This window comes from Ovis aries, chromosome 3 (assembly GCF_016772045.2).
Source record: "Ovis aries strain OAR_USU_Benz2616 breed Rambouillet chromosome 3, ARS-UI_Ramb_v3.0, whole genome shotgun sequence".
Taxonomy (NCBI): domain Eukaryota; kingdom Metazoa; phylum Chordata; class Mammalia; order Artiodactyla; family Bovidae; genus Ovis; species Ovis aries.
Window position 1 is genome coordinate 61,182,246 of NC_056056.1, and position 13,508 is coordinate 61,195,753.

General features: G+C 49.1%; 1 protein-coding gene across 5 annotated transcripts in view; it reads right to left on the reverse strand.

Moving 5' to 3' along the window:
- ST6GAL2 (ST6 beta-galactoside alpha-2,6-sialyltransferase 2) overlaps positions 1-13,508 on the reverse strand; it is a 57,535-nt gene that overhangs the window by 28,828 nt on the left and 15,199 nt on the right. The gene's annotated exons all lie outside the window — the stretch shown is intronic.

Genomic DNA, 13,508 nt, shown 5'->3' on the forward strand with positions numbered 1-13,508 from the left:
AGAGGGTCTCTGGGGACGGTTGGAGGGAGCATCAGAAACCAGGATGGCCTGGAGCTCCGGCTAAATTCAGCACTCATATACCCCACTCTGGATGCCTACAGAACAAGAAGTCACATCCCCTCAGCCCAGGGTCTTGGGAGAGGGGAGGTGAGCTCGGTGTACCTTGGAGAACTACCCAAGGCACCTTGGTGATGTGTCTGCCTCCCCACCACCGTGACTGGCTAATTCTCCCCCTCTGCCCTGCTTCCCCGATCCCTCCCCGCAGCTGGTTCCAGGTTTCAGTTTGGGGAAGCTGGCAGCAGGCCTCAGTCGGGTCGCCCTCTCTCATCAGAACACTGGCTCAGAGCTCAGATCCTGTACAACAAAGGGCCAAGTGCTTCTAAGGGAAACTTCTCCACAGTGCCCCAGTGGTCCCCAGTATGTACAGTGCCCCGATAGTCCCTAGTAAGTGATGACCCAGCCACTGAGGCTGCAGGGGAAGGTTATGTTAAGGTGTCTGTGGACCTCAAAACACCCCTAGATGTTCACCCTCATCACCAGCCTCTGATAGAGTAAGATGGAAAATATCGAAATTTTAAATAAGGGAGCATATGAGGAGATGGGAGCAGATGAGGTTTTCATGCAAGGGCAAGGGTTTTACTTAGTTAAGAACTGAAACCAAGTGGGCAATCCCTAGATCAGTGTGGTCACCTGAGGAAGCTACATAGAGTCTCTTGTGGAAAAAATGATGTGCCAGGGTGTGAAACCCACACGCCTTATGGCCCTGTAGCTTACAGATGGACATGGGTCCTTCGCTCTCTTCCCACAGAGAGGTGGGTCTGGGTCTCTCCCATTTGAGCAGAGGGAGTGCTCTGACCAGTTACCAGGCTCAGGTCCAGCAGCTTCCATGCCCTGCCTTTAAAATGCTCACGAGAGAGGAAGTAGTCACCAGCAGAAGCAGACATCTCTCCATGGACTGAGAGATGCCCAGCTGAGCCCTGGGTGTCCAGTTGTCCCAGCCCACTACCATCCTGGACTCCAGCCCAGTGGAACGTTCAGATGATTCCAGTTCTGTCCAGCCTCTGGCAGCAGCTGCAGGTAAGACCCCAAGCGGGAACCCAGTGGAGCCAGTTAACCCTCAGAACCAGGTGTGATAAAGACACTGGTTTAAAGTGATAGAGGTTGCTCTTATGAGCCACAGGTCTGGAGCTGATTCGTTACATCAGAAACGATCACTGGAACAGGCTCTGCTAGAAAAGCCAGATGAGAAGTTCCCCAGATGCCTCAACAGTCATACACCCTTGAGACAAGTCCAGCCTCTCAGAGGGATTATGTGAAGAGAAACTTTCACTGAAGTGTTTTTTAAGTTGTGGCTTCTTAACAGCTGCTGTCTGCTTGACACATCAAAGCAAGGCTGTAGATTTCCTTCACAGCCACACATCAAACCCACACATAGAGCATGGTCTCACCAAGCCAGACACACTCATGCCAGCGAACAAATGTACAAGAAATAGAGCCAGCACTTGCCCTCTGTCAGACTCTGTGCTCACTTAACGTGTTTCCTTCATTATCTTATTTGGTCTTCCCAGCACCTACTCAGGCTTCACAGGTGGCGCTAGTGGTAAAGAATCCACCTGCCAATGAAGGAGACATAAGAGATGCAGGTTCAATCCCTGGGTTAGGAAGAGCCCCTGGAGGAGGAAATGGCAGCCCACTCCAGTATTCTTGCCTGGAAAATTCCATGGACAGAAGAGGCCGGCGGGCTACAGTCCATGGGGTTGCACAGAGTTAGACATGACTGAAGTGACTTAGCACACACCTAGTAAGTAGGAAACACTGCTATGTCCATTTTATAGAGGAGGGCGTTGAAGCCTGGAGAGGTTAAGTAACTTGCCCAAAGCTACAGAGATAGCACGCAGTAGACAGCACCAAAAAAGCCACCTGCTCACACTTTTAATGCTAAGTTCTGACTCCATCTGATGGTACCAGATGAGGCTGTCTATACTAAATATGCCAAATTGTGGGACTCTGAATATACATTTCCATTCCTGACAGTCTTGGCAATGTCCTGGTGCTGGAAAAATCTCAGGGCTCACCACCAAGTTCTGTCCGTAACTCCTGAGGGACAGCCAATGAGCAGCGTCCCCAGACAGACACTGCCTAGGGACCACACCAAGCAGAAACTGCTAAATGATCTTCCAAAACCTGTCCACTCAGGAGCCCGCGCTTCAAACTGTGATGCCCCAGCCTGATGATCGAAAAGCTGTTTCCAGGATCTCAACATTTCTATTAGCAATCACAAAATTACCCTTAATAACAGTTATCCTGTGTTTCCTCTAGCTGAGCGCCATGCCACATTGCTCTGACACCAACCACCGCAGCTAGCAGGGCCCCCACAGGGAAAAGACTCAGTCCCACGTGATGGCCCCACTTCAGACACCAGCCTGGAGTGGGCTCCCCAGGCCACCTGCACTTCTGGCAGTTTGGCTATTGATCTGGGGGCTCCCCAGGACACCCTTAAGTTTGCAGATTTGCTAAAAAGACTGGCAGAACTCAGGAAAGCACTAATATTAATATAAACCAGTGATCACAGTCTCTGGGAAAGGGATACACAGAGTTTGAGGGCTGGGTGGGGGTTGTCCCAAGGGCAGAGGTTTCAGGCTCTCTGTACCTGGGGTCTAGGAATGTCACATGAGGGACATGCATGTGTTGACCAATCACAAGGCTCCACTGAGCCCTGGACCCGAGTTTAGTTGGGGTCTCATTAGGTGGACAGCACTGATTGAATACTTGGCCATGTGACTGAATTCAAACTCCAGTTGCCTTCCCATCTCTAGAGGTCAGATTGGCCCAAAGCCCCCACCATCTCATCACTGGATTGGTCTTTCTGGTAATTGCCCCCATCCTGGAAGATTCACCAAGACTCACCTCTTTAGCACAACAAAGACCCTCTTATAACTCAGGAGACTTCAAGGGTTTTAGAAGCTCCATTTCTAGACCTGGGACAAAGACCAATTCTTTGTACTACAGTAAGGCAGTAGTAGCTAATTTAAAAGGCAGTCTTTCTGCTCCTGGCTGGAAATCCTCATTACTGCTGGCTGCACTGGGAATAGCTTTGAGCTAATCCTGGCAGGTCACTAAAGAATAGGAAACAGGGAGGTGGGAGGGGGGTTCAGGATTGGGAACTCATGTACACCTGTGGTGGATTCATGTTGATGTATGGCAAAACCAATACAGTATTGTAAAGTAAAAAAAAAAAAAAAAAAGAATAGGAAACAGAAGCTTCTTATTTCAGCATTTGCTTCAGAGTCAAAGTGAGGGGTGTGCACAGGGCTGGCATTGGCAAACCCTTGACTTCCTGAGGAGGAGCTGGGGGCCGTCACAACACCATTCAGCAGGGTGCCTCCATTCAGCAGGGTCAGGAAGCCATGGGAACTGTGCTGGGAGGGGACCTGCCACATCCCATGGCACACTCAGGGCATCACACGCACAGCCTGCTTTATATGGATATGCCTGACTCCCAGCAGAAGACTCGAGAAACCCTTTCCCTCATGGCGAGGTGAGAGATGTGAAAGGGAGGGATGTGATGAGAGGCTGTCTGGGGACTCGAAAGGAGGAAAGGAGAAGCCCTGCAGGATGGATGGAGCTGCAAGAGGCCAGGACCCTAGAGGATGTGGGGTTCCCTCCACAGGTCTCTGGGAGGTGAAAGTGTGGGTCTGTGAGGCTTTGGACGTGGAGAAACAAACATCATCCTAAGGTACAGGATGACTTCTCATCAGCTGAGACTTCCGTGCCTGATGCTTGGTAATAACCTGAAGGCATGGGTTCGCTGCCTCCGCTCTGGGTGAGGCTTCAACTGTTAATAAACTGCAGCTGTGCCTGCAGCCTCTGTCGCTGCAAATCTCTGCTGCCAGTGAAGGAAATGTCCTCCAAATGATGAAATCTCAAGGTGGTGCAGATCCTCTACTAGCAACAGACTGCAGAAATCATTTCATGTGTCATGGTACCAGTTACTGGTACTTTTGCAAAGATTCAGGACACACAGGTGGAGGATGCTGTCAGTGTCAGAGCCTGGATCAGTTTTTGCCTTAAAATAACCATACAGCCTAATAGGGTTTCCCAGGTGGCTCAGTGATAAACAGTCTGCCTGCCAATGCAGGAGATGTGGGTTCGACCCCCTGTGTCAAGGGTCGAATAGAAAATGGAATGGAAAATGGCAACCCACCCAAGTATTCCTGCCTGGAGAAACCCATGGACAGGGAAGCCTGGAGGGCTACAGTCCACAGGGGTCGCAAAGACTTGGACATGACAGTAACTGAGCACATGGCCTAATAGGAAGAAATGTTGGATAAATGATAGAAAAAACATTTTCCCCCCATTAGTATAGTACACCTGAAATGCTGTGATGATACAGCTCAAATGGATAGTGTCTGTAACTCACTGACCTATTTCCTCATCAGCAGGGGGACATGAATGGCACCAGGGACATATGAATAGAGGCTCATCATACAAATCACTGGTCCCTGGGCAGTGATGAAAAGGGGCTCCTTGATGGAGCACACACAGCCTTTTCTGGAATGGTGTCTTTGACTGAGGCTGTTGAGGTCCTGCTGGCCAGGTTGAGGAGCATGGCCTGTGCTGTGTGGATTTCTCTCTTTTCCTTTTAGGATTCCAACATCAGCATCTGGCTGTGCTAGGGCATAAGTTCCAATTGGGTGCTCTCTGCCTATTTCAACCAATTTTCTTTGTTCTTATCTTTTGCCCACTTTCTGTCACCTTTGTAGCCAAGCTTCTGGGAAACGTAACATGTGGACAAGGATTAGAGACAAAACAAAAAAAGTGACCCTCTGCGAGAAATCATTTTGATGCTTCTACCTGCTCTGGAATTCTGATGCCCAAATCTTATGTACTAATCTCAGAGAAATGAGTCCCATTTCTGCATGGATGTTCCACAAGTGCACAGAGTATTCAAATGCTCCTTCAAGTCATTCAGAAAGAAATCACATTCTCAAAAAGGCACAATTTTATGATAAGTTGTCTGATTAAATTATGCAATGTAAGCGCCGGCCCAGACCAACACCACGACGCAGCTGAGGATTGCGTGCGTTTGTGCTCAGTCACTCCAGTCGTGTCCAGCTCTTTGTAACTCTATGGACTGTAGCCCACCAAGCGCCTCTGTCCATGGGATTCTCCAGCAGCTGAGGGAGCCGAGGGTTAATACCATCTTATTAAGGCTAAAGAGAAATTAGGGCTTCCCTGGTGGCTCAGTGGTAAAGAACCCACCTACAAATGTCGGAGATGTGGGTTTGATCCCTGGGTCAGGAAGATCTCCTGGAGAAGGAAATGGTGACCACTCCAGTATTCTTGCCTGGAGAATCCCATGGAGAGAGAAGCCTGGTGGGCTACAGTCCATGGAGTTGCAAGAGTAGGACACAACTCAGTGATTAAACAATGACAACAATGAAAGAGAAGTTACTCCTGGGCTTTGCTTCTTGAACACTGTCCTACCTACCCCCTGAGGTTGACAAGCTTGGTTGCTGGTTTTCTTGAATGGAGAGTTTTTCTTTTTTTTAACACACACGTTGATGGATGATGCCTCTGCCACAGCTGCCATTTGGCCAGGTTTTCTCTCGGTTTGAGAAACTCTTGTGCCCTTTGTGTGTGTGTGTGTAGTTGTCTAAAACCTAAGTATTTGTTTTAACACTGAGATGATAGTAAAGAAGGCGTGGTGTATGAGCTACAGCGAGGCACTCGTGCATCTTAACAGCCTTCAGGAGTCATTTTCTTTCAAGAACCATTTTTCTAAAATTAGCTATCATCACATCTTCAAGAAAACACTCAGCCTGCCAAGCACAGGAGGGGGCTGCCCTGGAGGGAGTGCTCCTGTCTCTTCAGCACCTCAGGCCTTCCCTTCACAGAGGACCCGCTTCCTCTTTCTCATTGTTTATAAATGTGAGGAATCCTCAAGGCCAGTAACAGTCCACTCCTTAGGGCATCCTCTCTCATCTCAGCCCATTCTTAGGCTAATGTCGGAAGAATAGAAAGGAAAAGGTCAGCCAGGTCGAGCAGAACTCCTGGTGGGAGGTTAGCCCCTGCTCCGTCTCTCTCTTACCAGCAGGAGGGCAATTCATCCTCAGAAGGAAGGGCACCCCACTGCTGGCGGCTTCTGGTCAGTGATCCCAGGCCCTCAAAAGGATGCCGCAGTCCCTGACGGGAGGAAGGATGGTACCCGGGGCTGGACCACCGGAGGGAGCTCGCTGGGCAAACATGTAAGTTACAAACCTTAGCACCAGGCTTCCCCTCAGAGCAAAATGTGGCGGCTGGGGCAGTGTCAGTACGGAAGAGCGTGATCCACTTGATATCCTATGAGCGGCTCCCAGCAAAGGAAACCCGTGTCATGGGGTCACGTTAGGTCAGGCAGGGGCAGGGGGGATTATGAACAGCAGATGTCAGGGGGGTGGACCAGACCAGCATCACTCACTGCTATCAGCAGATGCCCCTACAAACCAGTCACTGTATCTATACCGTTTCATTTTAATTCATTCTCAGTTTTACCCACTCCTGTATTCTTACCTGGGAAATCCCATGGACAGAGGAGCCTGGCGGGCTACAGTCCATGGGGCTGCAAAGAGTCGGACACAAATGAGTGACTGAACACACACAATGTTTATAACAAACTCCTTACAAACGTTATTAATCTCATTTGGCTCTGAATGTTTCCCTTCCTCTACACCGTTCCAGAGTCCCATCTTTTTCTATTACATCTCAAAGCTGGAGATGGTGCACCTTGCTTAAAATTTTAATGAAATTTTTTTCCTCTCTTTGCCACAAATACCATGCTGAATTCTAGCCTATGTCCCTGCACTGGTGGGATCACGTGGTCCCCTAAAATCCTGTTTCCCCTAACATCCTTTTTTATGTTTACAGAATCCACAGAGCTCTGAGCTGGCAGCCACTAGAGAGCCTCACCCGGCTGGCCAACCACATGAATTCCGCCCATCAGAAGGGGAGGCCAGCTCCCAACACTTTTGGAGGAGCTCCAGGTGTGGAGGTCCCTGATCCCTGGGGGTTTGCTCTCTCAGTAGGAAGACAAGGTGATGATTCTGACTGCCTTCACTGTCCCAAGATGGGTGAGTGGACAGAAGAGCGACTGGGATTGAAGTCATACTGGTTCCTTCCAAGAGGAAGGGACCAGAGGTGGACCCTGAGGGACAGAGTGGAGTGGGGGCGGGGCTCAGACCCTTCTGGCCAGGGTGGTGAGCCTGGCTGTCTGGTATGCACACAGGCGACCAGGAGTGGTGGGATGCCCCTCTCACTGGGACCATCTTCCTCAGCAGTTCAAGATCTGTCCTCTGGCAGCAGGGCAGATGGAAAATGGTTGAAAAGGCAGAGACTTGTTGGATTTAAAATGGATAAGCAACAAGGACCTACTTACTGTACAGCAGAGGGAACTCTGCTCAATGTTATATGGCAGCCTGGATGGGAGGGGAGTTTAGGGGAGAATGGACACATATGTATAGCTGGCTGAATACCTGAAACTATCACAACACTTTTAATCAGTTATACCCAATAGAAAATAAAAAGTTTAAAAAAATAAGAGGCAAAGGTTCACATGGGCAAGTGGCACTGGGCAGTTTTAGCTCTCAGAACTTTCTGCAAGGCGGGTGGCAGGTGGTGGCAGGGCAGAGGGGTTGGGAAACCTGTTTCTGGCTGTTCAGAGATGCACAAGCTGCCTGCCAGCTGGGGTCTCTGGCTGCCTGAATCTGCTTCGGACACAGTGGTCTGTTTGTTTTATGATAATCAGCATTCAGATATTTACACTTTATACCAGTAATGTGCCAAGGCTCATGGCTGAAGTAGCTCCAACATTCACAGTGATGGGAAGGATGGGAAATGGCATACTGCATGGGGATGTAATGTTTCTCCCAGATTCGCGGTGAAACCATCAGTGGCTGGCAGGTGGTCCTCACGAGGAGGCCTCCAGCCAGCAGGAACCCTGCTTCCTCAAGAAGTGCAGGCCTCCCTTCCTCGTCTGAGAGGGTCCGGAGCATCACCGGTAGGAGACGGGATGCAGTGGTGGGGGATGCTGGCACCACCCAGGGGCAGCTCAGGGACACTGCCCCCGAGTCCAGACTGTGGGTTGGACAGTGAGACCCACGACTCTACAGTGTGTAGCTGACCAGAAGGCCCTGAGGTCGGACAGCCTGTTCTGAGCCTTCTTGTCATGTTAGATAAATCCGTTAAGCCTCAGCTTCTTCATTCAACATGCACCATATGTGTCCTAACCCTCATTGGTCTACAAGACTCACCACAGTACCTGGCCCACAGTGAGAGTTCAAGACACAGTAGTTTTCAGCTCAGGTTTGGTATTGTGTAAAAGTAAAGAAGTAACACCGCGCAGACATAGAGAATAGACTTGTGGACACAGTGGGAGGAAGGAGTGTGGGACAAACTGAGAGAGTCGCATAGACATATATACACTATTATGTGTAGATAGCTAGTGGGAAGCTGTATAAGGGAGCTCAGCTCATGCTCTGATAACCTAGAAGGATGGGTGGGGGTTGAGAGAGAGATTCAGGAGGGAGGGGTTATACATATCCTGGTGGTTCAGATGATAAAGAATCCACCTGCAATGGGGGAGACCTGAGTTTGATCCCTGGGTCGGGAAGATTCCCCTGAAGAAGGGAATGGCCACCCACTCCAGTATTCTTGCCTGGGTAATCCCATGAAGAGAGGAACCTGGTGGGCTATGGTCCATAGGGTTGCAAAGAGTCAGACACGACTGAGCACGCAACACTCGCCCAAGAGCCCAGAGAAGAGGGGGCTTCGGAGACCCCCTCTCAAGAGTCTTCAAACACCCCACGAGGCATGTGCACTCCATCAGAGTGCATGTGGGCAAAAGCCACTTCCTCAAACTCCAAGCTCACTGCTCTAGCTCTGTCTGCACAGAGTGTGAATAAATGTCAGGGAAGCACTGAGGCAAAGTGAAGCTGCAAAGCAAACCCAGCACATGCTACTGTTTATATAAAATCTGACAACTCCAATACAAATGGCAGATAGAAGCTCCTTTGAGGAGGGAGGGAAGGGCCTGGGTGAGAGGAGGAGGGGCCTTAAGTCACCACTCAAGCATGTCTGAAGTAAAACGGCAAAATATTCACAACCGTGCAGTCTGAGTTTGGAAACACTATTTCTGTTTTACACAGATTTCAAGTATTTACGATTTCAAACATAACAAAATTTGTTAAGATAAAACTTGTCCTGAAAGTTGTAAGAATAAGAACTCGTTAATTGTGTTTATATTTATGTTTCTGTTTCCCGATCTCTTTGGGTCATAATTCCTGCCAATACATCAGCACAAAATATAAATCTGACAGTGAATTCCAGCTTTGGTGAGGACTTTCATGTGACAACGTTATCAGTCTGGAAGAGAAAAGCTCAAAGCTAAAATGATTTATGGAAGCGTAAAAGAGCTCTGAGCTCACAGCAGGCTGTGAGAAAAACATTAATTTTTGTTTTAAAACACACATACACACTTATCATGGAGTCAAACAGGAAATCAACTTGAAGATTTAATATAAAGCATGAGACCTTAAAGACACTTCTCTGTGTGGAGCTTTCAACTCTGCCCTGAGCTTCAAAGCCAAGTCTTCCATCTGCAGACCTCACCTCAGCAAAGGTGCGAGGGGCTAGGGTGGACTCAGTGGACCTCAGGAAAATCCAACGAGGTCTGGATGTTTTTGGTCTAGCCTACTTCTCCAGTTTTCAGTTTCAGAACCAGTAAAATGTTTCCAGGCTATGAAATAGTTTCTGAAGGTTCTCTGAGTTTCGGCCACCCGTGATAACGTACTCTAGTTCCTACCCGCCTCTGGTCACTGCCGGTCGCTGGGTCACTGTGCCCCGGCTGAGAGCTGCACAATTGTTCCTGCATCTGGTGTGTGCGCGCACAAGCCCGGTGCTGATTTTCCATTGCTTCATTCATTCATAAACTCCACAGATACCCGCACACCTGACACGCGCTGGTCCAGGTATGCGATGCTGAACACATCAAACACACCCCCACCCCCCGCCCCAGGCCTAAAGTAATGTGGGAGGGAGAACCAAGTTCACAAGTCTGGCAGGATGCTAGGCATCCTGACTGATTTTTTTTTCCCCCCTTTTGCTGTACCTTCCTGAATTCACAGGGACAAAGAGCAGACCTCTGACCCAGGATGACTGTCACAGAAGAACTAGCAGCACTGTATGTTAATTCTCAGCTTTTAAGTTCAAAAGCTGTATTCCAAGGACTGTGGAGGGGAGGACAAAAATTTGGAAGAATACTTTCTGAGCCGGTTTTCCCTTGCCCAAAGGGAGGTAAAAACTATCCCTGGTGGCTCAGATGGTAAAGAATCTGCCTGCATGCAGGAAACCCTTTCTGATCCTTGGGTCAGGAAGATCCCCTGGAGAAGGGAATGGCAAAACACTCCAGTATTTTTGCCTGGGAAATCCCATGGGCAGAGGAGCCTGGCGGGTACAGCCCATGGGGTCACAAAGCGTCAGACACGACTGAGTGAGTAACACACACAGGCTGATGGAAAGGAGAAGGGGAGCTGAAACAGGAGAGTGAGACACTCGAATTACAGCTTCTGCGGAGTTGAGATAAAGCTGCATTTCTTGAGCCCCGGGGATGTGGGCTGAAGATGCTGCATCAATGGGGGGTTGTGACGGTGGTACTGCTTCTATGATCTCTCCACCCCCAACCCCTCACCCACTCAGCCCCTCTTCTCCCCAGTGAGAGGAATCCATGGTCTAGGGAAATGCGGCACGCTACCTGTGGATACAAAGCTGGACGTGGTCACAATGAGAACAGGGGTCCCAGGGCTGAAGTGCACGCCCTTGTTCTGTCTTCTCCTGTCATTAAGAAATGGAAGGAGATGGAAATATCTAAAACCCCACAAAAATCTCTCCTACTGCAACACATTCCTTGTCATCTAATGACACTAAATAGGCTGAACCATATTTTACATCCACAATCTGATAAAGTCCTGCAGCTGAACAGAGTGCTGCAGAAATTGAACAGGAGGAAAATTAAGAATAGAATGACTATGCTGTAAAGTCTACTGAGTCATCCTCGCAGAGCTCAAGGTATCTTGGGGAACACTGGTGCTCCCTTGTTCATCGCAGGATGGGTCTGAGGTTGGCCCTGGAGCAGATGACCACAAGGTGGCTCCCAGGGCTCCCAGGGAGGACCTCCAGGGTATGTGTTCCCGAGAGAAACCCCCGGCAAGTGGAGAGAAGCATGGGTGCCCCACGTGCTATGGTGGGACCTGCGCTCCTCAGTCAACCTGTGCTGTCTCTGTTCTCTTAGCTGGAAAATTAGGAGACAGCCGCTCTGAATGTCTCACAAGGTGTTCGTGGGGACAGATGGAGACTGGGAGCCAGAGGGTCGTGGAGCCGGAAAGAGCCTTATTATTGTGCATCCTCTTCTCTTGGTGGTGAAGACACAGAGGTTACAGAACAACACTTCTGTATGTGGTGCTACATGTACGTGAAAAATGAGAAATGGAGACAAGGGATGACACATGGGAGACAATGAAGATGTAGAGAACAATGGATGGACACCAAGGGGGAAAGGGCCGGGGGGGGGGGATTAACTGGCAGATTGAGGTCAACATAGATACACTATTGATACTAAACAGAAAATAGATATCTAATGAGAACCTACTGTAGAGCACAGGGATCTCTACTCAGCGCTCTCTGGTGACCTCAGTGGGAAGGAAATCCAAAAGAGGGGCTCTGTGTATACATACAGCTGATTCACTTTGCTGTAGTCGCTCAGTTGTGTCCTAGTCTTTGCAACCCCATGGACTGTGGCCCGCCCGGCTCCTCTGTCTGTGGGATTCTCCAGTCAAGAATACTGGAGTGGGTTGCCGTTCCCTCCCCCAAGGGATCTTCCCAACCCAGAGATCAAACTCTAGTCTCCTGCGTTGCAGGCAGATTCTTTACGGTCTGAGCCACCGAGGTAGCCCATAAAATAGAAAGCGAATGAGAGCCTATACTGCATTGCACACAAAACTCTACTCAGTGTTCTGTGGTGACCTAAATGGGAAGGAGATCCGAAAAAGAGGGAACATATGTATATATATTCGCTTTGCTAAACAGCAGAAATTGACAAAACAGTGTGAAGCAACCATACTCCAACAAAAATTAATTAAAAAAATGAAACCTCCTGGCATCTGCTCCAGACTTGAACCAAAATCCCAGAGGCAGGGGCCACGTGCCTGCATTGAATGTTGGCCCTTGGATGGCTGCATAAGTGAGTAAAACCTCAGGGCAAGAGAGAGAACAGGCACTGCCCTCCCATGCGGTTAGGAGGTGGTTTGGCAGGAATCCCAAACCACCCACAGAACCACCCACAGATGCTTGTGTGACCACAGCTTCCTAATCCCCTTCACCTCTCCCCAAACCAGCCACGCTCACCTTGACCTGTGCAGCCCTGTGCAGCCCTGGACCCCACAAGCGAGACTGGGCTCCCAGCTGAGGCTCCCTCTGTGAGGGCCATTTCCTCTGCAGGAAAATGGGGGCTGTCACCTCGGGAACCAGCTGGGGCACCACCCTTCCCTGGTGCTTCCTGTGCTACCCAGCCCTGTGTCTGTGCCTGCTTCTCCCACTGGTAAGGGGCTTTTAACACCTGAGGCACAGATACATGAATAAAAGAAACAGCAGAGTGTAATTATACTTACAAAAACTTTCCCATAGCGTTGAACACTACTGTCTTTGCAAATCATACCCAGATTCCCATTCTACAGAAGGAAGATGTTAAAGAGCTAAGTCATAAACACCAATTCTCTCTCCTCTGAAAGGCTGAGTGCCATCACACAGCTCAGCCGGTCTTCCAGAGGATTTTTATTAGATTCTATACAGTCCATGTGCTTCCAGGCATGGGTGCTCCCAGAATGGTAACCCCTTCTTCCTTTTTCCCTTTTCCACACTTGCTACTGGATTCTGGAATGGTCTATGATAAATACAGCTTGTAACAAACCTTTCAAAAGGAACTTCTCTAAATGCCACCCCTGCTCAGCAATGAACAGATAAAAGTTTTTAAATTGGCTCTCAGGCAAGGGGAGTGGGGAGGAGACCTGATTTTTAGCATTGGCCTTTCTATGGTGTAAATATTCCCACCACGGCCAATTTCAATCTACTTATGTGTCCTTATTGAACTCAGAGGTGGGAACAGACACAGAAGCTCATCTCAGTATTTTTACTACACAGATGCAATAGATGCAGAGGACTCCTGAAAGAGAAAAGGCAGAAGGTGTGATAAAACTGTTAGGAATCGATGAGTTTTGAGAGCTGACCATCTTTGTTTTTAATATAATTTAATAATCGGCTCACAAAATTCCTGGGGGCTTCTCAGGTGGCTCGGTGCTAAAGAACCCGCCTACCAGTGTAGGAGACACAGAACATGTGGATTCAATCCCTGGGTCAGGAAGATCCCCTGGAGGAGGAAATGGCAATCCACTCCAGTATTCTTGCCTGGAAAATCTCATAGA